The 24,309-nt window shown below is 43.0% G+C and overlaps 1 protein-coding gene across 1 annotated transcript in view; it reads left to right on the top strand.

Annotated features, from left to right (window-relative positions):
• Positions 1 to 400: 400 nt before the first annotated feature.
• LOC129823185 (ATP-sensitive inward rectifier potassium channel 12-like) overlaps positions 401 to 24,309 on the top strand; it is a 52,880-nt gene continuing 28,971 nt past the window's right edge. Inside the window, exon 1 of the mRNA XM_055882013.1 lies at positions 401 to 1,220. The gene's annotated coding sequence lies outside the window, so the exon portion shown is untranslated. The remainder of the gene's footprint in view (positions 1,221 to 24,309) is intronic.

Raw genomic sequence — 24,309 nt, 5'->3', positions numbered from 1 at the left:
GCACTGAGAATTATGGCGCAACCCCTCGTGTTTGATTACTGTAAGTATTAAAAGAACAAGACCACACCACCTTAACCCCAAGACAGTTTTCAAGGCGGCGGCGTAACACAAAGGCATATACGCACGCACACGCATGCACACATACGCATGCACACACACTCACACAAATAAACATCAGCAATCTATGTAAGTTTAAACTGGCAACAAGAAATCAACCAACACATTCATGACTACACCAACAGGTAGTGCAGGTATATGGATTGTGTATTTTATGTGTAAAAACTTGTGTATGTTTTATAATTAATATGTTTATGTATGGTGTCAAGGTTGTTGAAAATGTGTGTTACCTAATGTGTGTTCAGTTGATTGTGTGTACACTGAGCATCAGACTGCATCTCAGTGCCAACGCAGTTCTTCGGGAGCGGACAAGCGCATAGTCTAAAAATGCCAACTACAGTGACACAGACGGAAAGGGAGAGAAAGAAACAGAAAGAGGGAGGTAGAGAGAGAGGGGGCAGTGATCAACAGTGAGTGAGCGAGAGATAGAACTGCAGCAGACCTGGATCAGATAGCAGAGATAGAGAGAAAGAGCGAGAGACAGAGAAAGAAGAGAGGGTGACTGTATGGATTGGACAAGGTTGGGGGAAACGTTAAACAAGTGGACCCCTCCAGAGAGAGAGAGAGAGATCCCCAAAGATCATTCGGACTGAAATATCATGCTGCTTTTCCCAGAAAATTGTTACCTAGAGAGGTTACCTTTGGGGGTTCTTGTCATTTGTGAAGGGCTACTTTCCTTCCCAATTTTCTCATCTATCTATTTCTGAAAACGAGAGCACACAGAACCCAGAGCACCTATCGAGTGTGTCTTGCTGGAACAGGTGTTGTGTAGCGGTACAGTCCCTATCCTGTCACTGCGTTGTGTTGTGCAGACACTTTTCCTGAACGGAGAAAGAGACTATTGACGACCAGGACCGATCGAGATGAAGAAGCTCAGCGGCTTTTTCCGGTTCTGCCTCACTCGGATGGAGTGGTTCTACCCATAAAGGATCTGAAGAGAATTAGCCAGAACCCAGCAGAGAACATGCTACAGTTTGGCTAAAGAACCTTAGCGAGCAGAAGGGGAACTGGAAAACCTCTGTGGAAATCTCTGTACCTCTGTTTTAGAGCAGTTGGAGAAAGGGAACTTTAACTTGAACAAATAGGGATCATCACATCACAAGGTAATTCACCACCTCTTTCTTCAACAGCTGTCTAGTGCAGATTCATTACCCTGAAAATCTGACAACTGACATTTTGGATGTAGCCTACAGTCTCTGTTAAAATAACAGTTGTTGTACAGAAATACACGTTTATAATCATGTTATGATAAGCATACATATTGTTCTGAGGGCCGGAAAGGGTCAGAGAGGAGTCTAAGAGAACGGTATGGATCTTAAAATCTCTGGTATGGTTCGCCGCTGGCATCTTAGAAACTGTATTGAGCAGCTACAGTGTGAAGCACACCAGCTGGCACAGATTACGTTTTCTACCTGCTCCCAACCTGCTGTACATCTGGGACATAACGAATGGAACCTGGGCAACATGTTAATGCTTAAGCTGTTCTAAAACTGTTCTGAACCTGCATGGGTCTAATGGGAACACACACACTGATGAGAATTCATAGTCAAATATAGGTACAGTTAACTAGGCTATTAGTAAAGAGAGTCATTCTCCTCTCACTAAACAGTGTAGACAATTGCACCAGGAATCAATGTTTCAAAATCTAGCCAAGTAATATATACATTTTACCTTTATTTAACTAGGCAAGTCAGTTATGAACAAATTCTTATTTTCAATGACAGCCTAGGAACAGTGGGTTAACTGCCTTGTTCAGGGGCAGAATGACAGATTTTTACCTTGTCAGCTCAGGGATTCAATCTTTCAACGTTTCGGTTACTAGTCCAACACTCTAACCACTAGGCTACCTGCCACACGATATATATATCAATTGAACATTATAACGTTTTCAAAATAATAATTTTTCCCAGGAACAACATTATTGAATAGTTCTCACGGTTTTGGATCTGTATTTATATATTTTACATTTTTTATACATCTATATATATATATATATAAAAAAAAAATTACGTAGGGGTAGATCAGCTTTAATATTACAGATAGATTGTTGCTTCCATCAATGTAATTGTCTGCATCATTTCCAATCCCCCATATCTTTTTGGGGTAAATATATATATATATATATATATTTTAAAAAAACTTTACTAGTATATATATATATATATACTAGTAAAGTTTTTCAATGGGATCTATCCATAGTGGGCAACTGAAATGTCTGACCTTTTTCAACAGTCTGACTGTGAATATCTGTATGAAAACCAAATAAAGGGAGACATAGATATGATTACAAATAAACTGTTGATGCAATATGAAAATAAATTGGCGGAGGAGATTAATCATAAACCCAAATTGATAGCCTTTTGTTTGATTAAGGGTGAATTTGTGTGTGAGACATATATTATGTATAACCTACCTAGCAAGAGATCGCTATGTACAGGTAAGATCAGGGATATTGCCTCTGCGTATTGAAACAGGTCAGTATTGTTGTGAAATGGAAGAGGAAAAGACATTACGAATTCATTAAATAGTACCGGCAAAACACCAGTCTCAACGTCAACAATGAAGAGGCGACTCCGGGATTCTGGCCTTCTAGGCAGAGTTGCAAAAAAGCCATATGTCAGACTGGCCAATAAGAAGAAAATATTAAGATGGGCAAAAGAACACAGACACTGGACAGAGGAACTCTGCCTAGAAGAGCTTGTTTATGTGTCAATTAATCCCATAAGGGATGGGTTGCCAATTGGCAATTTGACACGAAAATAGAATTTAATTTGTTCATTCATTCATTCGTCATTCTTTCATTCATATAAATAAACATTCATACATATACACATATATATACATATATACACACACACACTTTTTTTTTAGAATATACCATCCTTTATTATTCCCACAAACCCTACCACCGCTCCCCCAATTGGAGTAAACTAATAAACAATAACACTTAGGCTTCTATTTCCAGCTTATACATACTATACACATTTTACAGACACAATATATTTTACAATAGTTATATTTGGTTTGTTTTTAGTCCTGGCCTTCCTCTGTTTCTGATGTCCATCCACTTTGATTTCTATTTTCCATATACACTGCTCAAAAAAATAAAGGGAACACTTAAACAACACAATGTAACTCCAAGTCAATCACACTTCTGTGAAATCAAACTGTCCACTTAGGAAGCAACACTGATTGACAATAAATTGCACATGCTGTTGTGCAAATGGAATAGACAAAAGGTGGAAATTATAGGCAATTAGCAAGACACCCACCAAAACAGGAGTGATTCTGCAGGGGGTGACCACAGACCACTTCTCAGTTCCTATGCTTCCTGGCTGATGTTTTGGTCACTTTTGAATGCTGGCGGTGCTCTCACTCTAGTGGTAGCATGAGACGGAGTCTACAACCCACACAAGTGGCTCAGGTAGTGCAGTTCATCCAGAATGGCACATCAATGCGAACTGTGGCAAAAAGGTTTGCTGTATCTGTCAGCGTAGTGTCCAGAGCATGCAGGCGCTACCAGGAGATAGGCCAGCACATCAGGAGACATGGAGGAGGCCGTAGGAGGGCAACAACCCAGCAGCAGGACCGCTACCTCCGCCTTAGTGCAAGGAGGTGCACTGCCAGAGCCCTGCAAAATGACCTCCAACGGCCTGTTCCTGCTCCTCGCACTCGCCCTGAGGTGCGTGGCCTCAGCCCGGTACCACTAGTTCCGGCACCACGCATCAGGCCTCCAGTGTGCTTCCACAGTCCAGTACGGCCTGTGCCTCTTCCCCGCACTCGCCCTGAGTTGCGTGTCCTCAGCCCGGTACCACCAGTTCCGGCACCACGCATCAGGCTTCCAGTGCGCTTCCATAGTCCAGAGCTTCCGGCGACAGTACCCAGTCCAGAGCTTCCGGCGACAGTACCCAGTCCAGAGCTTCCGGCGACAGTACCCAGTCCAGAGCTTCCGGCGACAGTACCCAGTCCAGAGCTTCTGGCGACAGTACCCATTCCAGAGCTTCCGGTGACAGTACCCAGTCCAGAGCTTCCAACGACGGGCCACAGTCCGGAACCTCCAACAACGGGCCACAGTCCGGAACCTCCAACGACGGGCCACAGTCCGGAACCTCCAACGACGATCCCCAGTCCGGGGTCTCCAGCGAGGTGTCCCGGCCCGGGGTCTCCAGCGACGGTCCCCGACCCGGGGTCTCCAGCGACGGTCCCCGGCCCGGGGTCTCCAGCGACGGTCCCTAGCACGGGTTCTCCAGCGAAGGTCCTTTGCATAAACTGCCTAGATTACTACAAATATGAATAGATAATTATGGAAATAAAGATAAACAGGATTTCTTTTCAATATATTTATTTCTTAATAGCTATATGTAATACAAATCGAGGTGAGGCCGATGGAAATGCTTTTGGCGGTTGATCTGCTTCTGTTCTGTGGGTGGCACTGTGTGCTCTTTTCGAAGGATGGGTCCTGGTCTCTCCGGGACCATGGGTTCCGGGTGGTTGGGTGTGGTCTGCCGGACATTGTGATGACAACCCAACTTGGGATAGGGAGGGGTTTTAGCGGGTGGAATAGTGGGGACCAATTGGAGTTTATTTAGTGGCAATGCAAATATCATGGTACAGCTATATAGACACTCAATCATCATGGTACTTTTTAATTGTACGATTACAAACATATATTAAGATAAATAGAATTGAAACTTGTGTCTCATTATTGTAATTGGTGAAATAAGTATAGCCAGTTATAATTGTAATGGCTTAGCAGATAATAAGAAAAGACGATCAGTATTTACCTGGATAAAAGAGACAGAATATATTATCTATTGTTTACAGGAAACTCATTCAACAATTTTAGATGCACATTTGTGGCCTGCTGGAGGTGCTTTTGCGGGGCTCTGGCAGTGCACCTCCTTGCACAAAGGCGGAGGTAGCGGTCCTGCTGCTGGGTTGTTGCCCTCCTACGGCCTCCTCCACGTCTCCTGATGTACTGGCCTGTCTCCTGGTAGCGCCTCCATGCTCTGGACACTACGCTGACAGACACAGCAAATCTTTTTGCCACAGCTCGCATTGATGTGCCATCCTGGATGAACTGCACTACCTGAGCCACTTGTGTGGGTTGTAGACTCCGTCTCATGCTACCACTAAAGTGAGAGCACCGCCAGCATTCAAAAGTGACCAAAACATCAGCCAGGAAGCATAGGAACTGAGAAGTGGTCTGTGGTCACCAACTGCAGAATCACTCCTTTTTTGGGGGTGTCTTGCTAATTGCCTATAATTTCCACCTTTTGTCTATTCCATTTGCACAACAGCATGTGAAATTTTTTGTCAATCAGTGTTGCTTCCTAAGTGGACAGTTTGATTTCACAGAAGTGTGATTGACTTGGAGTTATATTGTGTTGTTTAAGTGTTCCCTTTATTTTTTTGAGCAGTGCATTATAAAAAATAAAGCGAACTGGATGGAATATGGGGGAAAAGGCACCAAATTATTTTTCAATCTTCAACATAGAAATGCTGCCAATTTTCTTTTTACTGAAACTTCTTACAAATGATGGAGTCACTCATGATTCACCAAACAATATTTTGAAAGAGGAAGTAAAGTACTTTTCATTTCAGTCTCCTCCATCTCCACTAACCGAAGCTAATTGTATGGATTTTATTTATATTAATAATGTAAAATTAACATCTGTACAGAAAGACTCATGTGAAGGCCAAATTATAGAGGAGGAACTTCTTGATGCAATTAAAGCCTTTAAGTCTGGGAAAACTCCAGGGCTGGATGACATACCAGTGGAGGTATACCAAACTTTTTTTGACATACTCAGAGGACCATTATTAGCGTGTTTTAACCACTCCTTTGGCAGATCCAAATGTTTTGAGTAAATAACAATACATACTTTTTTTTGTTTACCTCGTTGAAAGATGAATAATCAAAATAAAGTTGATGTATCATGCATTTTTCCCCCAATTAAAAGCAGAATGATAGCCTACTCACTTGGTATTTATGGATATTTTACAATATACAGTATTTCTTTACCAAATATTCTTATTACTCACTCACAACTGTTTTGTTTGATCACTGAAATAAGCAAATGGTTGTTAGTTACATTAGAAGTTGAAATGAGTACCTGAAAATGCCATGTACCAGCACTATATGTGTCCTGTAATACACACGTGTTCAGGTCCAATCATATTGGGGCTCCTGAGTGGCGCAGTGGTCTAAGGCACTGCATCTAACTGCTAGAGGTGTCACCACAGACTCTGGTTCGAGGCTGTTCCAGGCTGTATCACAACCGACCATGATTGGGAGTCCCATAGAGCAGTGCACAATTGCCCCACCGTCGTCCGGGTTAGGGTTTGGCTGGGGTAGGCCATCATTGTAAATAAGAATTTGTTCTTAACTAACATACCTAGTTAAATAAAGGATAAATAAAAAATATATAAACCTTTCTCTATTCCTAGGTGTCAGCTGGTCTGAATGTGGATTCAGTTAAAATCAATGGATCAACAGAAACAGCCATGCTTACATTTAGTAATTTATTGTACTTTGTAGTTTTAGTTGATCAGCTGGTAAAAAAAATGTGTGATTACTGAATCCCTGTATAGCTTGAGATCAACAAGGTGGTGTATTTGGAGTCTATCTGATTCAGGGAAAAACTTACCTCATGAGCTGTTCTGATTGCAACTGCCACTGTAAATGAAAGACAATGTCAACCAATAACAAATTACTGTACATAATGATTTCTAGTTCGAATAGACAAGTATTTACTTGACAGGTTTTTCAGATACAAACGTAAGTGGAATTCATTACATACAGCTTCAAAATATTTCTGAGACCTTTTAATGAGTGTGCCACTTCATATTTCACCATGTTTAATAGAACGTGTACAGTAGGTGTATTTTTGGACAGTTGTTTGGACAGTTAAATTAGTGTGTGTTCTGTTGTTGTCTGTCATCACCACCACCATCCGACACCATACCAAGACCAGTTCTGTGCTCTCTTTCCCTCTTAGTCTACAGCAATAGCAGGACACACATGTATACCCCCTTCCGCCCTCCCACCTCTCCCTCCCTCCCGTTTCACAGTTTGTTTCTGCCCCAAACCTGCCAGCTTCCAACACCAGCTGGCTGTATCGGAGTCACAAGCGCCTTCCTAACGAATCAATCAGGTTTCGGTGCACGGCGGTGGGAAACCCAATCATGTAGATGATGATGCTTCCAAGCTATGAACTACGTGTAAAGAGCATCTGGCTAGTGGTGGGGTGTGATGACAAATAGCACCCTATTCCCTAAAATAGTGCACTAAATAGGGAATAGGGTGCCATTTGTGTTGACAAAGCATGACGAGTGTCTCATCACTTATCAATCTTACTTTGGAACATACAGTACCTTCAGAAAGTATTCACACCCCTTGACTTTTTGTCACATGTTGTTGTGTTACAAAGTGGGATTAAAACGGATTTAAAAGTCATTTTTTGTCAGCGACCTACACAAAATAATGTCCAAAAATGTCACGCCCTGACTTTAGTTATATTTGGTTTCTTTATTATTTGGTTAGGTCAGGGTGTGACAAGGGTGGTTTGTTTAGTTTTTGTATCGTCAATGCGTTTTTGTCTTGTCTAGGGTTTTTGTTATCTATGGGGATTTTATATTGTCTAGGGGTATTTAGGTTGATGGTGGCCTGGATGGGTTCCCAATCAGAGACAGCTGTTTATCGTTGTCTCTGATTGGGGAGCCTATTTAGGTTGCCATTTTCCAAGTTGGTTTGTGGGTAGTTGTCCTTGTTTTAGTTGCCTGTGAGCACTACGTTGGCATCACGGTTCGTTTTGTTGTTTTGTGAGTTTGTTAAAGTATTCATTGTTTAAATAAATAGAGGAATGGATTCTAATCACGCTGCGCCTTGGTCCACTCCTTTAAACGGCCATGACAGAACTACCCACCAAAAAAGGACCAAGCAGCATGGGAACCAGGAGCAGTGCAATCTGGACTCATGGACATGGGAGGAGATTCTAGACGGAGAAGGACCCTGGACACAGGTTGGGGAATATCACTGCCCCCGGGAAGAGCTGGAGGCAGCCAAAGCCGAGAGGCGGTGTTATGAGGAGGCAGCACGGAAACGTGGCTGGGACGAGAGTCAGCCCCAAAAATTTATTGGGGGGGTGGCACACGGGGAGTGTGGCTAAGTCAGGTAGGAGACCTGAGCCAACTCCCTGTGCTTACCGTGGAGAGAGGTGGACCGGGAAGGCACCGTGTTATGCCGTGAGGCGCACAGTGTCCCCGGTGCGCAGGCATAGCCCGGTGCGTTACATCGCAGCGCCTCGTATCGGCCAGGCTAGAGTGGGCATCGAGCCAGGTGCTATGAAGCCGGCTCAGCGCATCTGGTCTCCAGTGCGTCTCCTCGGCCCGGGGTATATGGCACCAGCCCTATGCACTGTGTCCCCGGTTTGCCAGCACAGCCCAGTGCAGTCTGTTCCACCTTGCCGCACTGGCCGGGCTACGGGGCGTATCCAGCCAGGAAAGGTTGTGCAGGCTCGGTGCTCGAGACCTCCAGTGCGCCTCCACGGTCCGGTCTATCCGGTACCTCCTCCACGTACCAGGCCTCCGGTGGCAGCCCCACGCACCAGGCTGTCTCTCTGTCTCCTCCCTCCAGGTTCGTCCGTCTGTCCTGAGCTGCCAGAGCCGCCCGTCAGTCAGGAGCTGCCGGAGCCGCCCGCCAGTCAGGAGCTGCCGGAGCCGCCCGTCAGTCAGGAGCTGCCAGAGCCGCCCGTCAGTCAGGAGCTGCCAGAGCCGCCCGTCAGTCAGGAGCTGCCAGAGCCGCCCGCCAGTCAGGAGCTGCCAGAGCCGCCCGCCAGTCAGGAGATGCCAGAGCCGCCCGCCAGTCAGGACCTGCCAGAGCCGCCCGCCAGTCAGGAGCTGCCAGAGCCGCCCTCCTGCCCGGAGCTGCCAGAGCCGCCCTCCTGCCCGGAGCTGCCAGAGCCGCCCTCCTGCCCGGAGCTGCCAGAGCCGCCCTCCTGCCCGGAGCTGCCAGAGTCTCCCTCCTGCCCGGAGCTGCCAGAGTCTCCCTCCTGCCCGGAGCTGCCAGAGTCTCCCTCCTGCCCGGAGCTGCCAGAGTCTCCCTCCTGCCAGGAGCTGCCAGAGTCTCCCTCCTGCCAGGAGCTGCCAGAGTCTCCCTCCTGCCCGGAGCTGCCAGAATCTCCCTCCTGCCCGGAGCTGCCAGAGTCTCCCTCCTGCCCGGAGCTGCCAGAGTCTCCCTCCTGCCCGGAGCTGCCAGAGTCTCCCTCCTGCCCGGGGCCCGCGGCGAGGGTCCCCGCTCTAGAGGCGCCACCAAAGTGGGTAAAGCCAGAGGTGAAGTGGGGTCTGCGTCCCTCACCAGAGCCGCCACCGCGGGGAGATGCCCACCCAGACCCTCCCATATAGGTTTAGGTTTGCGGCCGGGAGTCCGCACCTTTGGGGGGGTACTGTCACGCCCTGACTTTAGTTATATTTGGTTTCTTTATTATTTGGTTAGGTCAGGGTGTGACAAGGGTGGTTTATTTAGTTTTTGTATTGTCCATGGGTTTTTGTCTTGTCTAGGGTTTTTGTTATCTATGGGGATTTTGTATTGTCTAGAGGTAATTAGGTTGATGGTGGCCTGGATGGGTTCCCAATCAGACAGCTGTTTATAGTTGTCTCTGATTGGGGAGCCTATTTAGGTTGCCATCTTCCAAGTTGGTTTTGTGGGTAGTTGTCCTTGTTTTAGTTGCCTGTGAGCACTACGTTGGCTTCATGGTGCGTTTTGTTGTTTTGTGAGTTTGTTAAAGTGTTCTTTGTTTAAATAAATAGAGGAATGGATTCTAATCACGCTGCGCCTTGGTCCACTCCTTTAAACGGCCGTGACAAAGTAGAACAATTTTAACATTAGTAAAGAAATTAAGAAAAGTAAAACCCTAATATATCTTAATTTGATAAGTATTCAACACCGTGAGTCAATACATTTTTGGCAGCAATTAAAGCTGTGAGTCTATCTGGGTAAGTCTAAGAGCTTTGCACACCTGGATTCCATAATATTTGGACCCTATTCGTCCCGCTTTAAAATACGTTTAGCTTATAAAAGTTATGTAAATTCCAGAAAATTATGTCAGGGCTTTAGAAGTTCATGATAGGCTAATTGACATCATTTAAGTCAATTGGAGGTGTACCTGTGGATGTATTTCGAGGCCTACCTTCAAACTCAGTGCCTCTTTGCTACACATCATGGGAAAATCAAAAGAAATCAGCCAAGACTGTAGACCTCCACAAGTCTGCTTCATCCTTGGGAGCAATTTACAAATGCCTTAAGGTACCACGTTCATCTGTACAAACAATAGTACGCAAGTATAAACACCCTGGGGCCATGCAGCCGTCATACCGCTCAGGAAGGAGATGCGTACTGTCTCCAAGAGAAGAACATACTTTGGTGTGAAAATCAATCCCAGAACAACAGCAAAGGACCTTGTGAAGATGTTGGAGGAAACAGGTGCAAAAGTGTCTATATCCACAGTAAAACGAGTCCTCTATCAACATAACCTGAAAGGCCGCTCAGCAAGGAAGAAGCCACTGCTCCAAAACCGCAATAAAAAAGCCAGACTATGGTTTGCAACTGCACATGGGGACAAAGATCATACTTTTTGGAGAAATGTCCTCTGGTCTGATGAAACAAAAATAGAGCTGTTTGGTCATAATGACCATTGTTATGTTTGGAGGAAAAAGGGGGTGGCTTACAAGCAGAAGAACACCATCCCAACTGTGAAGCATGGGGGTGGCAGCATCATGTTGTGGTGGTGTTTTGCTCCAGGAGGGACTGGTGCACCTCACAAAATAGATGGCATCATGAGAGAGGACAATTATGTGGATATATTGAAGCAACATCTCAAGACATCAGTCAGGAAGTTAAAGCTTGGTCGCAAATGGATTTTCCAAATGGACAATGACCCCAAGCATAGTTCCAAAGTTGTGGCAAAATGGCTTAAGGACAACAAAGTCAAGGTATTGGAGTGGCCATCACAAAGCCCTGACCTCAATCCCATAGAAAATTTGTGGGCAGAACTGAAAAAGCATGTGTGAGCAAGGAGGCCTATGAACTTGACTCAGTTACACCAGCTCTGTCAGGAGGAATAGGCCAAAATTCACCCAACTTATTGTGGGAAGCTTGTGGAAGGCTACCCGAAACGTTTGACCCAAGTTAAACAATTTAAAGGCAATGCTATCAAATACTAATTGAGTGTATGTAAACTTCTGATCCACTGGGAATGTGATGAAATAAATAAAAGCTGGAATAAATCATTCTCTCTACTATTGTTCTGACATTTCGCATTCTTAAAATAAAGTGGTGATCCTAACTGACCTAAGACAGGGAATTTTTACTAGGATTAAATGACAGGAATTGTGAAAAACTGAGTTTAAATGTACATTGCTAAGGTGTATGTAAACTTCCAACTTCAACTGTACATACATGCCTTGTATCATATGACATTATACTTACTATAAGGTTAGACACCTTTGGTCATTTATAACACATACATAAAGGCGTAATGATGTAAACACAAGGTTGCTGAAAGGTCTATAAAATCGAGCACACAGCCATGCAATCTCCATAGACAAACATTTGAAGTAGAATAGCCTTGCTGAAGAGCTCAGTGACTTTCAACGTGGCACCGTCATAGGATGCCACCTTTCCAACAAGTCAGTTCTTAACATTTCTGCCCTGCTACAGCTGCCGGTCAGCTGTAAGTGCTGTCATTGTGAAGTGGAAACGTCTAGGCGCAACAACATCTCAGCCGCAAAGTGGTTGGCCACACAAGCTCACAGAACGGGACCGCCGAGTGCTGGAGTGTGTAACGCATAAAAATTGCCTGTTCTCGGTTGCAACACTCACTACCGAGTTCCAAACTGCCTCTGGAAGCAACTTCAGCACAAGAACTGTTGGTCGGGAGCGTCATGAAATGGGTTTCCATGGCCGAGCAGCCGCACACAAACCTAAGATCTCCATGCGCAATGCCAAGCATCGACTGGAGTGGTGTAAAGTTCACCGCCATTGGACTCTGGAGCAGTGGAAACGCGTTCTCTGGAGTGATGAATCACGCTTCACCATCTGGCAGTCCGACGGATGAATCTGGGTTTGGAAGATGCCAAGAGAACTCTACCTGCCCAAATGTATTGCGCCAACTGTAAAGTTTGGGGGAGGAGGAATAATGGTCTGGGGCTGTTTTTCATGGTTGGGGCTAGGCCCCTTAGTTCCAGTGAAGGGAATCTTAATGCTACAGCATTCAATGACATTTTAGACAATTCTGTGCTTCCAACTTTGTGGAACAGTTTGGGGAAGGCCCTTTCCTGTTTCAGCATGACAATGCCCCTGTGCACAAAGCGAGATCGTTGTGGAAGAACTTGACTGGCCTGCACAGAGCCCTGACATCAACCCCATCGAACAACTTTGGGATGAATTGGAACGCCAACTGCGAGCCAGGTCTATGCGTCCAACATCAGTGCCCGACCTCACTAATGCTCTTGTGGCTGAATGGAAGCAAGTCCCCGCAGCAATGTTCCTGTTATAGCAGAAAAAGGGAGACCAACTCTATATTAATGCCAATGATTTTGGAATGAGGTGTTCAGGTGGTGTGCACATAATTGGTGTGCACACATACGAGCAGGTGTGCACATACTTTTGGTCATGTAGTGTACATGGAACATTACACAGGGCTGTGGATAATGTAGCTTGTCCCTGAGCTGGAGGACGAATGGTTCTTGCCTCTCTTAAAGTAACAACAAAGAATGTTAGCAGGTCTGTTAGGAAATGCCTTTGTTACACCATCTGGATAAGGGCATTTCTGTGCTGCGCCAGAAACTCTACAGTACATGGGAAGCTGGGAAACTCCATTCAATTAGTATTATTATATTCCTCTTTAATTTACAAATCTCATGATGTGACTATGAGACATGGCTGTATCTAGGGGGATTTGTATTTTGCTGAGCTAGATAGGAATTACTGGGAAGTCACTGAAATTATTTGAAATAACGATTGAGGTAGCTACAGAAAGTAATCTAACTCAACACTTAACTACTACAAACTATTTTAAATTACAATAAATAAAGGTTAACTTACCTGTTTTTCGCTGTCCAGTGGCAGCACAATACAGGGCATTTGATTTGCAAACTCGTCACATTATCAGCTTCTTGTTAGCGACACTAAAAAAGTACTTCCGGGTCAGGAATTTTGGAAATGTTCAAAATGAAAGCCTCCCACGTAATATTAGAAAAGTGTCAATGACCATTCATGATATATGAAAACTTGTCTAAGCATTAACAATGATTTCTATTTGTTTATATTTTATTCAAATTTAAGTGACATTATATATATATATTTGTCCCCTTGTCCTCAAGTTTTATCATTGGAATGTGATACAAAACGACTCACGGGTGTCGCTAGGACCATGCGAACGCCTCCAAGCGGTCGGGTAGGCTGTTTGGAGTGTTTATCCTACTGGAGAACTAAAAAAAAATACAAATATGCCCCCCCACTTCTAAAACCAAAGTTGCGCCCCTGCATATTGGCTTAGAGCAGGAAGTATTCTGGGTGCAGCAGTAAAAGTATGGGAATACTCAGTAGGGTCTGTAGACTGTATACATGGTGTCATTTCATGGGGCTCTGAATAATACAGTGTTGCTGACCTTTTACTCCACCCATTCCACTGGCGGTTGCATCACATCACATGTGCGCTTGCTGCACTACAGAAAATCTGCTAACCAAACAACAGTGCTGGGTATGCTCACTGAATTAAAGAAAAACTACACTCAAAAGTTTTTTAGACTTAAAAAGTCATCCCCTGGTGTGGTTTAAGCATTGTTGTGAACAAATAAATCCAATGCTGTTGTTTTTCTATTAAATTAGTGTCAAAAAATGGGTGAACCAGAAAAGAAAGAAGAAGAAAATGGAATTTGGGGGGAAAAAGAAGTAGGCAGATTTTAAAAGGCCCTACCAACCTTTTTTTTGCTGTGCAGGACTGCACTTTAGAGTTTGTGTCATCCTGCAGCACCGCATTTTGGGGAAGTTGAGGTCAGGTCCAATATTGTCTATGCACCCAAGAGGGAAAGAGGTTGGGCTATCCTTGGAATATTTTTGTGAAATATAATATATACAGTTTTGCAGACACTTTTATCCAAAGCTACTTACAGTCATGCGTAAATACATTTTAACATATGGGTGGTCCCATGAATCGAACCCAATATCCTGGCATTGCAATGCTCTACCAAGATGCATGACAGGGTTATGAATGCTTTGTGAAGCTTCAATTTAATATGATTTATTGGGCCTTTATTAAGTGGTGCTTTTGTCACCCTTTATAATGCACAAGTTTATGTCATATTTGTCAGAGTGGGTTCTGTCACATTTGACATTTGTGATTGTTGCACAGTTATGCAACATTTATAAAAAATCATGGCAAACGGTTATAGATGATTTGTAACACATTTAGGATGACTTTATGAAGCCTCTATAAACTGCATGTAATTTTAAGCGGGACCCATTATTCTTTAAAAAATTCTTTAAGTTCTGTCAAGTTGGTCATTGCCAGACAGACATTTTCAAGTCTTGCCATAAATGTTCAAGCCGATTTAAGTCGAAACTGTAACTAGACCACTTAGGAACATTCATTGTTAAGCAACTCCAGTGCCTTCAGAAAATATTCATACCTCTTGACTTATTCCACATATTGTACGTAAGCCAATCAGGAACATTCAATGTCATCTTGGTACAAAACTCCAGGGAATATTTTGCCTTGTGTTTTGGGTTATTGTCCTGCTGAAAGGTGAATTTGCCTCACAGTGTCAATTGGAAAGCAGAATGAACCAGATTTTACTTGAGGATTTTGCCTGTGCTTAGCTCAATTCCATACATTTTTATCCTTAAAACCTCCCTCATCCTTGCTGATGACAAGCCTACCCAGAACATGATGCAGCCACCACCATGGTTGAAAATATGAAAAGTGGTACTCAGTGATGTGTTGTGTTGAATTTGCCCCAAACATAATGCCTTGTATTCAGGACATAAAGTTAATTTATTTGCCACATTTTTCACAGATTTAATTTAGTACCTTATTACAAACAGGATGCACGTTTTGGAAAATGTTTATTCCGTACAGGCTTCCTTCTTTTCACTCTGTCATTTAGGTTAGTATTGTGGAGTGACTACCATGTTGTTGATCCATCCTCAGTTGACTCCAATCACAGCCATTAAACTGTGAAACTGTTTTAAAGTCACCTTTGGCCTCATTGTGGTATCCCTGAGAGTTAGGAAGGACACCTGTATCTTTGTAGTGACTGGGAGTATTGATACACCATCCAAAGTTTAATTAAATAACTTCACCATGCTCAAAGGGATATTCAAAGTCTGCTTTATTTATTTACTACATCCACCTACCAATCAGTGCCGTTCTTTGCAAGGCATTGGAAAACCTCCCTGGCTTAGCAGCGGGAAGTAGGGGTGCTGAGGGTGCTGCAGCACCACCTGAAAAATCTGAATAAAAAAATATATGCATGAAAAAATATAATTGTTCAAAAAAGTACTTCACTGTGTCTTTCCCAGTCCTGTATTAGCAGACCAATATAGCCGTCTGTAGCATTAGTATAAAAAAAAATCTGCGCCTCCGTGGTAAACTCTTAACAGCTAAGACTGCTATTTCTTGTCCCAGAGTCCCACTTAACAGACAATTTGAAACCTGCTTGACAGCTGCTAACCTGCTTAACCTAAGCTGCTAGCTAAGCTGCTAGCCATCAACTAACAAAGATAGCTGCTTTGATTTTCCCAATTTGGGACTGCCTCTTCTCATGGAGGCCTCCCCATTCAGAGGAAGAGGCGAACGCTTTCCTGCCTTGTAGGAGTTGTGTTTACTATGATCTTTTCCGGGACACTGTGTACCAACCGGATTTTCAATGCAAGAACTAAGGAGGACTGTAGAACCGAGCTGTCTACCCTAAGCAAGCAAATCTCGGCGTTGCACAACTTGCAGAGAAAACCATGGCCGACTACCTTCTCCTTCTCTACACCTCAGGCTGGATGTCGTTTCGATATGGTGAGAGTATCACCGCCCTGTCACCACTCTTTGACTGACTGGCCAGTCTTCACAGGGACCTCTCATAGGAGAAGTCTCCCCTGTCTGTGGAAAATAGAACAGGACTGACACTTTTAGAGGATCTAGTGCAGGCCACAGGCTCCAATCCCACTCTCCAGCAATGGGACGGCTAGTGGTTAGAGTGTTGGGCCAGTAACCGAAAAGTTGCTAGATCGAATCCCTGAGCTGACAAGGAACAATTTGATGTTAACCCACTGTTCATAGGCTGCCATTGTAAATAAGAATTTGTTCTTAACCGACTTGCCTAGTTAAGTAAATAAATGGAAACATGTCAGTTGCTGTAAGCCTATGGTGAATGGGGCTTCTTTGGCTTTGCGAAGCCCAATCCAGACATTAGGGATCCAACCTCCCTGTGGCCTTGGAGGTGGGATCCTACCTCAGTTTAAGATCTTCCCAGCTCCCCCCCCTCATCAGACTGTGAGGGTGTCTGAGCTCTGGCCCCTTTATCAGCCATGATGGACTCTACGGCTGGCTACTCGAGGGGCCTCCTAAACCATTCGAGGCGAATAAATGTCTGGAACTCCTCTGCCATTTCACCAGCTGTCATCATTGGCAGCTCTATGGTGAAAAATATGTTGGTTCCCGGGGCCAAAACCCTTTGCTTTCCTAGAAGATGATTACATTACAAGGCTGCTTCCTACCGTTCTACGACAGCTGCCGGGGGCTGACGCTGTCATAGTTCATGTGGGGTCAAATGACATTAGGAATGTTAGCTCGGAACTAATGAAACTGGATTTTAGAGAACTGATTCTAGCTTTGAAAGACTCCAAAAATTGGCCAATTATGTCAGGCCCCGTACCATCGCTGGGCCGCGGCTGCGAAAGATTAAGGAGGCTACTGGCATTACACATCTGGCTAAAAGACTACTGTAGCTCTGTTAGCATAACTTTTAAAGACTCCATCCAAGTCATCTTGGTGCCTGGACCTTGTCCCCGTATTTCAAGGCTGCGTTGAGACAATTATTTATCAGTGACTCAATCCCTGCTCACTTAATCCCTACCATTGTGTCGCTGGGTTGTCGTAGTATGCTGCAAATGTACATTGTCCCAGGGGTGTTGTGAAGTCATAATGTAAGTGACCTAATTTATGATCCTCTAACTCCCCAGATTGCCTGTCAATGCAACATCTATTGTCAGCAGTAATCATGTGCCTATGAACCTGAGTTATACTGTAAGCAATGAGGCGGTTTCCCTAGTAGGAAGCCCACTGCGTGCAATTCACCCTGCACTCCAACATAAATATTACTGTCATGTCTACCTTTGCTAAGCCTCCTAGTAAAAGCAATAAAAACTATTGAGAATACCAGAAAAGTGCCCACATTAACATACTGTCAGGTCCATAAGTATTTGGACAGTGACACAATTTCCATAATTTTGGCTCTGTACGCCACCACAATGGATTTGAAAGGAAACAATCAAGATGTGATTTAAGTGTAGACTTTCATCTTTAATTTACGGGTTTTGTCAAAATTATTGTATGAACCGTGTAGGAATTACAACCATTTTTATACATAGACCCACAATTTTAGGGGCTCAAAAGTAATTGGACAAACTAACATAATCATAAATTAAATTGTGAGTTGTAATACTTGGTAGGAAATAATTTGCTGTCAATGACTGTCTGAAGCCTGGAACCCATAGACATCACCAGATGCTGGGTTTCTTCCCTGGTGGTGTTCTGCCAGGCCTTTCCTGCAGCTGTCTTGGGGCATTTTGACTTCATTTTTATCTTCAGCAAGTGAAATGCATGCTCAATTGGATTCAGCTCAGGTGAATGACTTGGCCATTGCAGAACAATCCACTTCATTGCCTTAGGGGTTGGGTTGCTTTCGTAGTATATGTCGGGTCATTGTCCATCTGCACTGTGAAGTGCCGTCCAACGAGTTTTGAAGCATTTGGCTGAATCTGAGCAGATAATATAGCCCTAAACACTTGATAATTCACCCAGCTGCGTTTGTCAGCAGTCACATCATCAATAAATACAAGGGAACCATTGCAGCCATATATGCCCATACCACAACAATACCTCCACCATGCTTTACAGATGAGGTGGTATGCTTCGTTTCATGACCAGTTCCTTCCCTTCTCCATACTCTTCTCTTCCCATTATTAAGGTACAAGTTGATCTTAGTCTCATCTGTCCATAGGATGTTGTTCCAAAACTGTACATCCTTTTTTAGATGTTTTTGGCAAAAATTCTAATCTGGTTGTTTTTGAGGCTTACCAATGGTTTACATATTGTGGTAAACCCTCTGTATTTACTCTGATCTTCTCTTGATTGTTGACTTTGACACAGATACGCCTACCTCCTAGAGGGTGTTCTTGATCTGGCCACCGGTGAAGTGGTTTTTCTTCACCAGGGAAATAATTATTCTGTCATCCACCACCGTTGTATTCCGTGGTCTTCTGGACCTTTTGGTGTTCCTGAGCTCACCAGTGCATTCTTTCTTTTTAAGAATGTACCAAATAGTTTTGATTTGGCCACACCTAATGTTTTTGCTATCTCTCTGATGGGTTAGCTTAGATTTTACAACCTAATGATGGCTTGCTTCACTGGCAGTGACAGCTCTTTGGACTTCATATTGACGGTTAACAGCAACAGATTCCAAATGCAAATGCCACAATAGAAATCAACTCTAGACCATTTGTCTGCTTACTTGTAAATGAACTAAATGAGGTAATAATACACACACACACCTAATTTAAACTCCATTATGCTGTGGTAGACAGCTAAAATAATAATAACTTGGTCAATGTCCAAACACTTATGGACCTGACTGTATGTAGCCTAAGAAACAAGGTTCATAAAATTGATAACTTGCTGGTAACAGATAACATTCATATACTGAACATCTCTGAAATGCAATTAGATAATACCTTTGATGATAGCAATACATGGTTACAACATCTCCAGAAGGAACACGAATGCCAATGGGGGTGGTGTTGCTGTTTATATTCAGAGTGATATTCTTGTGAAGTGGTCCTGTGTAGCTCAGTTGGTAGAGCATAGCACTTGCAACGCCAGGGTTGTGGGTTCAATACCCACGGGGGACCAGTACAAAAAAATGTATGAAAATGTATTCACTCACTATTGCAAGTTTCTCTGGATAAGAGTGTCTGCTAAATGATGTTAAGGTAAGAGAGGATATCCTGTGGAATCCTTCAGGTTCACCTGCCTCACCTAAAGCCTATTCTTGTGGGAAGTTGCTAAGACAAATGAGATCATAGAAGAGGTTTTGTAGTGATTCCTGTGTTGAAGATGTAATGCATATTTGCTGGACTGTTGTGTGTAATGAGAAGCAACCAGACACTGCACTTGATGCATTTATTAAATTAGTTATTCCAGTTACTAATAAGCATGCACCCATTAAGAAGATTACTGTAAAAACGGTTAAATCCCAGTGGATCGATGAGGAATTGAAAAATGGTATGGTTGAGTGGGATGAGGGAAAAGGAATGGCAAATAAGTCTGGCTGCACAGTTAATCGTCAAACATACTGTCAATTGAGAAATCATGTGACTAAATTAAATAAAAATAAGAACAAACTACTATGAAAGAATGATAGTAAAAAGCTTTGGAGCACATTAAATGAAAATATGGACAAAAAGGCGAACTCAGCTCCATCCTTAATTGAATCAGATGGTTCATTCATCACAAAACCACTGATATTGCCAATTACTTTAATGATTTTTTCACTGGCAAGATTAGCAAATTTAGGCATAACATTCCAACAACAAACTCTGAATCTACATATGCATTCATAACTGACCAAATTATGAAAGACAAGCATAAAAATATATATATTGTTGTCTGTCAACAATGACAAGCCACCTGGGCTGACAACATGAAAGGAAAATTACTGAGGATGATAGCGGACTATATTGCCACTCCTATTTGCCATCTCTTCAATCTAAGCCTACAGAAAAGTGTGTGCTCTCAGGCCTGGAGGGAAGTAAGTCATTCCGGTACCCAAGAATAGCAGAGCACCCTTTACTGGTTCAAACAGCCGACCAATCAGCCTGCTACCAACCCTTAGTAAACTTTTGGAAATAACTTTGGCAAGTCAAATTCAAGGACTTTCAGGGACTTTTTCAAGCAGTTAATTGTAATTTTCAAGTTCCTCAATATTATACAATTAAATATATCATATGATTGTACATATAGTGCCTAGTATAGAACCCCCCTGACTAAATAGATTGGATGGATACATGCATGGCGATTTTTCTGTACCCAAAGAAATGTGGACAACTGCTCGTCGAACATCTCATTCCAAAATCATGGGCATTAATATGGAGTTGGTCTGCTACTATAACAGCCTCCACTCTTCTGGGAAGGCTTTTCACTAGATGTTGGAACTTTGCTGTTGGGACTTGAGAGACTGACTTCATGACTACTTGTTTTTGTAAGAGGTGTTGACAAGCTGAATGTACCAAGCTGTCTGTTTAAATTACTTGCACACAGCTTGGAAACCCATGCATACCCCACAAGACATGCCACCAGAGGTCTCTTCACAGTCCCCAAGTCCAGAACTACATAGAGCCATGACTACATGGAACTCTATTCCACATCAGGTAACTGATGCAAGACGTAGAATCAGATTTTAAAAACTGGTAAAAATACACCTTATGGAACAACGGGGACTGTGAAGAGACACACACAAAGGTACAGACACATGCATACGCATACATTGTGATATTGTTGTATGGTGGTATTAAACATGTTGTATTGTAGATATGTAGTGGTGTAATAATGTTATATGATGTACTGTTTTATCTTTTGTTTTAAATGTAATGTAAGTGCTTAAATATGTTTGGACACTAGGAAGAGTAGCTGCCTTGGCAGCAGCTAATGGGGATCCCTATTAAATACAAACACAAATACTTGCCTCCATTCAGCCACAAGAGCTTTAGTAAGGTCAGGCACTGATGTTGGGCGATTAGGCCTGGCTCGCAGTTGGCGTTCCAATTCATCACAACGGTATTCAATGGAGTTTAGGTCAGGGCTCTTTGCAGGCCAGTCAAGTTATTCCACACCAATCTCGACAAACCATTTCTGTATGGACCTCGCTTTGTGCAGAGGGGCATTGTCATGCTGAAACAGGAAAGAGCATTCCCCAAACTGTTGTCACAAAGTTGGAAGCACAGAATTGTCTAGAATGTAATTGTATGCTGTAGTGTTAAGATTTCCCTTCACTGGAACGAAAGGGCCTAGCCCGAACCATGAAAAATAGCCCCAGACCATTATTACTCCTCCACCAAACTTTACAGTTAGCACTATGCATTGGGGCAGGTGGTTGGAAAGGTGGCAACCTATGACGGTGCCTTGTTGAAAGTCACTGAGCGCTTCAGTACGGGCCATTCTACTGCCATTGTTTGTCTATGGAGATCACAAGGCTGTGATAGGCCTATTCCAGTATTTGAATTTCGGAGCTCCAAATTCAACCTAGATGGAAAACAAAATGTACGTGTCATGTTATTTCATTACCAGATTATATTGTGAATAAACCCACTAGTCCATGTAATTTTGTGTCATTATCTACAGAATAAGGAATAGAAATAGTGTTGGGTGTTGCGCAATAGCATATCCTAAACAATTGCGCACAGTAGACTCGGTGTCCAATCCGAGGCACAAAAACATTACCTTGATACTTTACATTTAGCAGACGCTCTTATCCAGAGCGATTTACAGTAGAGTGCATACATTTTATTACATTTTTTATTTTACTTTTTTTAATTTGTTTTATTTGTTTTTACATTGTCTCACAAGGATATCCCTACCGGCCAAACCCTCCCTAACCCGGACGACGCTATGCCAATTGTGCGTCGCCCCATGGACCTCCCGGTTGCGGCCGGCTGCGACAGAGCCTGGGCGCGAACCCAGAGACTCTGGTGGCGCAGCTAGCACTGCGATGCAGTGCCCTAGACCACTGCGTCACCCGGGAGGCCTACTTTCTCTGTTAACTTTCTCCTACTTTCTCTGTTAAATCTAACGAGACCCTGCTATAAATCAAGCAGACAACAACCGACGATCAATATCAATTCGCTAGGGATATTTTAGATCCAACGTGGATCCAGGAACAGCAGTCTTCACAGGTGTAAGCAATGAGACACCAAAATGTTCAGGACATTCCTCACGAACACCTTTTTTCCAGCACTTAGGCTGTTGTTACATTGCTCTATCACAACAGCTGTTCATCATTTGATTGTCATTCTGAAAATTCCTTCCTTGATCAGATGATGATGTGTGAAAATATCACGGCATAACTAATCAGCTGTACACAAAATGCACGTCCAACAAGTATTATGCATAATTATTGAAGAACCACAGTAATGACGGTATCAATTTAGGTTTTAAGTGTCAAGGCATGTTGACTCTTTCGGTTAGAAGCATCTATTTTGCAATCACATTTATTACTACAGGGTTCAAGTTCCATGTCTAATTTAACTGATTAATGCTTAATATATGATATGACAACTTAAACTGCCATAACTGCAGCGAAAGAAAACTAATATTTTATGTCACACAATTTTGGACAAATCCATCAAGACACCAACCAAGTCCTCAACTGGCAGCTTCATTAAATACTACCCTCAAAACACCAGTCTCAACGTCAACAGTGAAGAGGCGACTCAGGGATGCTGTCCTTCTAGGCACAGTTGCAAAGAAAAAGCCAAATCTCTGTCCAGTGTCTGTGTTATTTTGCCCATCTTAATCTTTTATTTTTATTGGCTAGTCTGAGATATGGCTTTTTCTTTGCAACTCTGTCTAGAAGGCCAGCATCTCGGAGTCGCCTCTTCACTGTTGACGTTGAGAATGGTGTTTTGCGGCTACTATTTAATGAAGCTGCCAGTTGAGGACTTGTGGGGCGTCTGTTTCTGAAACTAGATACTTTAATGTACTTGTCCTCTTGCTCAGTTGTGCACCGGGGCCTCCCACTCCTCTTTTTATTCTGGTTAGAGACAGTTTGTGCTGTTCTGTGAAGGGAGTAGTACACAGCGTTGTACGCAATCTTCAGTTTCTTGGCAATTTCTCAGATGGAATAGCCTTCCTTTCTCAGAACAATAATAGACTGACGAGTTTCAGAAGAAACGTCTTTGTTTCTGGCCATTTTGAGCCTGTAATCGATTTTGAGCCTGTAAATGCTGATGCTCCAGATACTCAACTAGTCTAAAGAAGGCCGATTTTATTGCTTCTTTAATCAGAACAACAGTTTTCAGCTGTGCTAACATAATTGCAAAAGGGTTTTCGAATTATCAATTAGCCTTTTAAAATGAAAAACTTGGATTAGCTAACACAACGTGCCACTGGAACACAGGAGTGATGATTGCTGATGATGGGCCTCTGTACGCCTATGTCGATATTCTATAAAATATCTGCTGTTTCCAGCTACAATAGTCATTTACAACATTAACAATGTCTACACTGTATTTCTGATCAATTTGATGTTATTTTAATAGACAAAAAATTTGCTTTTCTTTCTAAGTGACCCCAAACTTTTGAACGGTAGTGTATGTTTTTTTAATCATCAATCTACATACAATAACCCATAATGACAAAGAAAAAACGTTTTTTTAGACATTTTTGCAAATGTATAAAAAAAATAATAAAAACAGAAATACCTTATTTACGTAATTATTCAGACACTTTGCTATGAGACTCGAAATTTAGCTCAGGTTCGTCCTGTTTCCACTGAACATCCTTGAGATGTTTCTACAACTTGATTGGAGCCCACCTGTTGTAAATTCAATTGATTGGACATGATTTGGACAGTGCAAGTCAGAGCAAAACCCAAGCCGTGAGGTCGAAGGAATTGTCCATAGAGAACCAAGACAGGATTGTGTCGAGGCACAGATCTGGGCAAAGGTAACAAAACATTTTTGCAGCCTTGAAGGTCCCCAAAAACAAAGTGGCCTAAATCAATCTGAAATGGATGAAGTTTGGAACCACCAAGACTTTTTCTATTTTTAACTAGGCAAGATAGTTGTTTATTTACAATGACGGCCTACCTTGGCCAAACCCGATGACGCTGGGCTAATTGTGTGCCGCCCTATGGGACTCCCAA

This window comes from Salvelinus fontinalis, chromosome 2, assembly GCF_029448725.1.
Source record: "Salvelinus fontinalis isolate EN_2023a chromosome 2, ASM2944872v1, whole genome shotgun sequence".
Taxonomy (NCBI): Eukaryota; Metazoa; Chordata; class Actinopteri; order Salmoniformes; family Salmonidae; genus Salvelinus; species Salvelinus fontinalis.
Note: the sequence above shows the minus strand (reverse complement) of the source record. Positions and strands in the feature narration are given on the sequence as shown.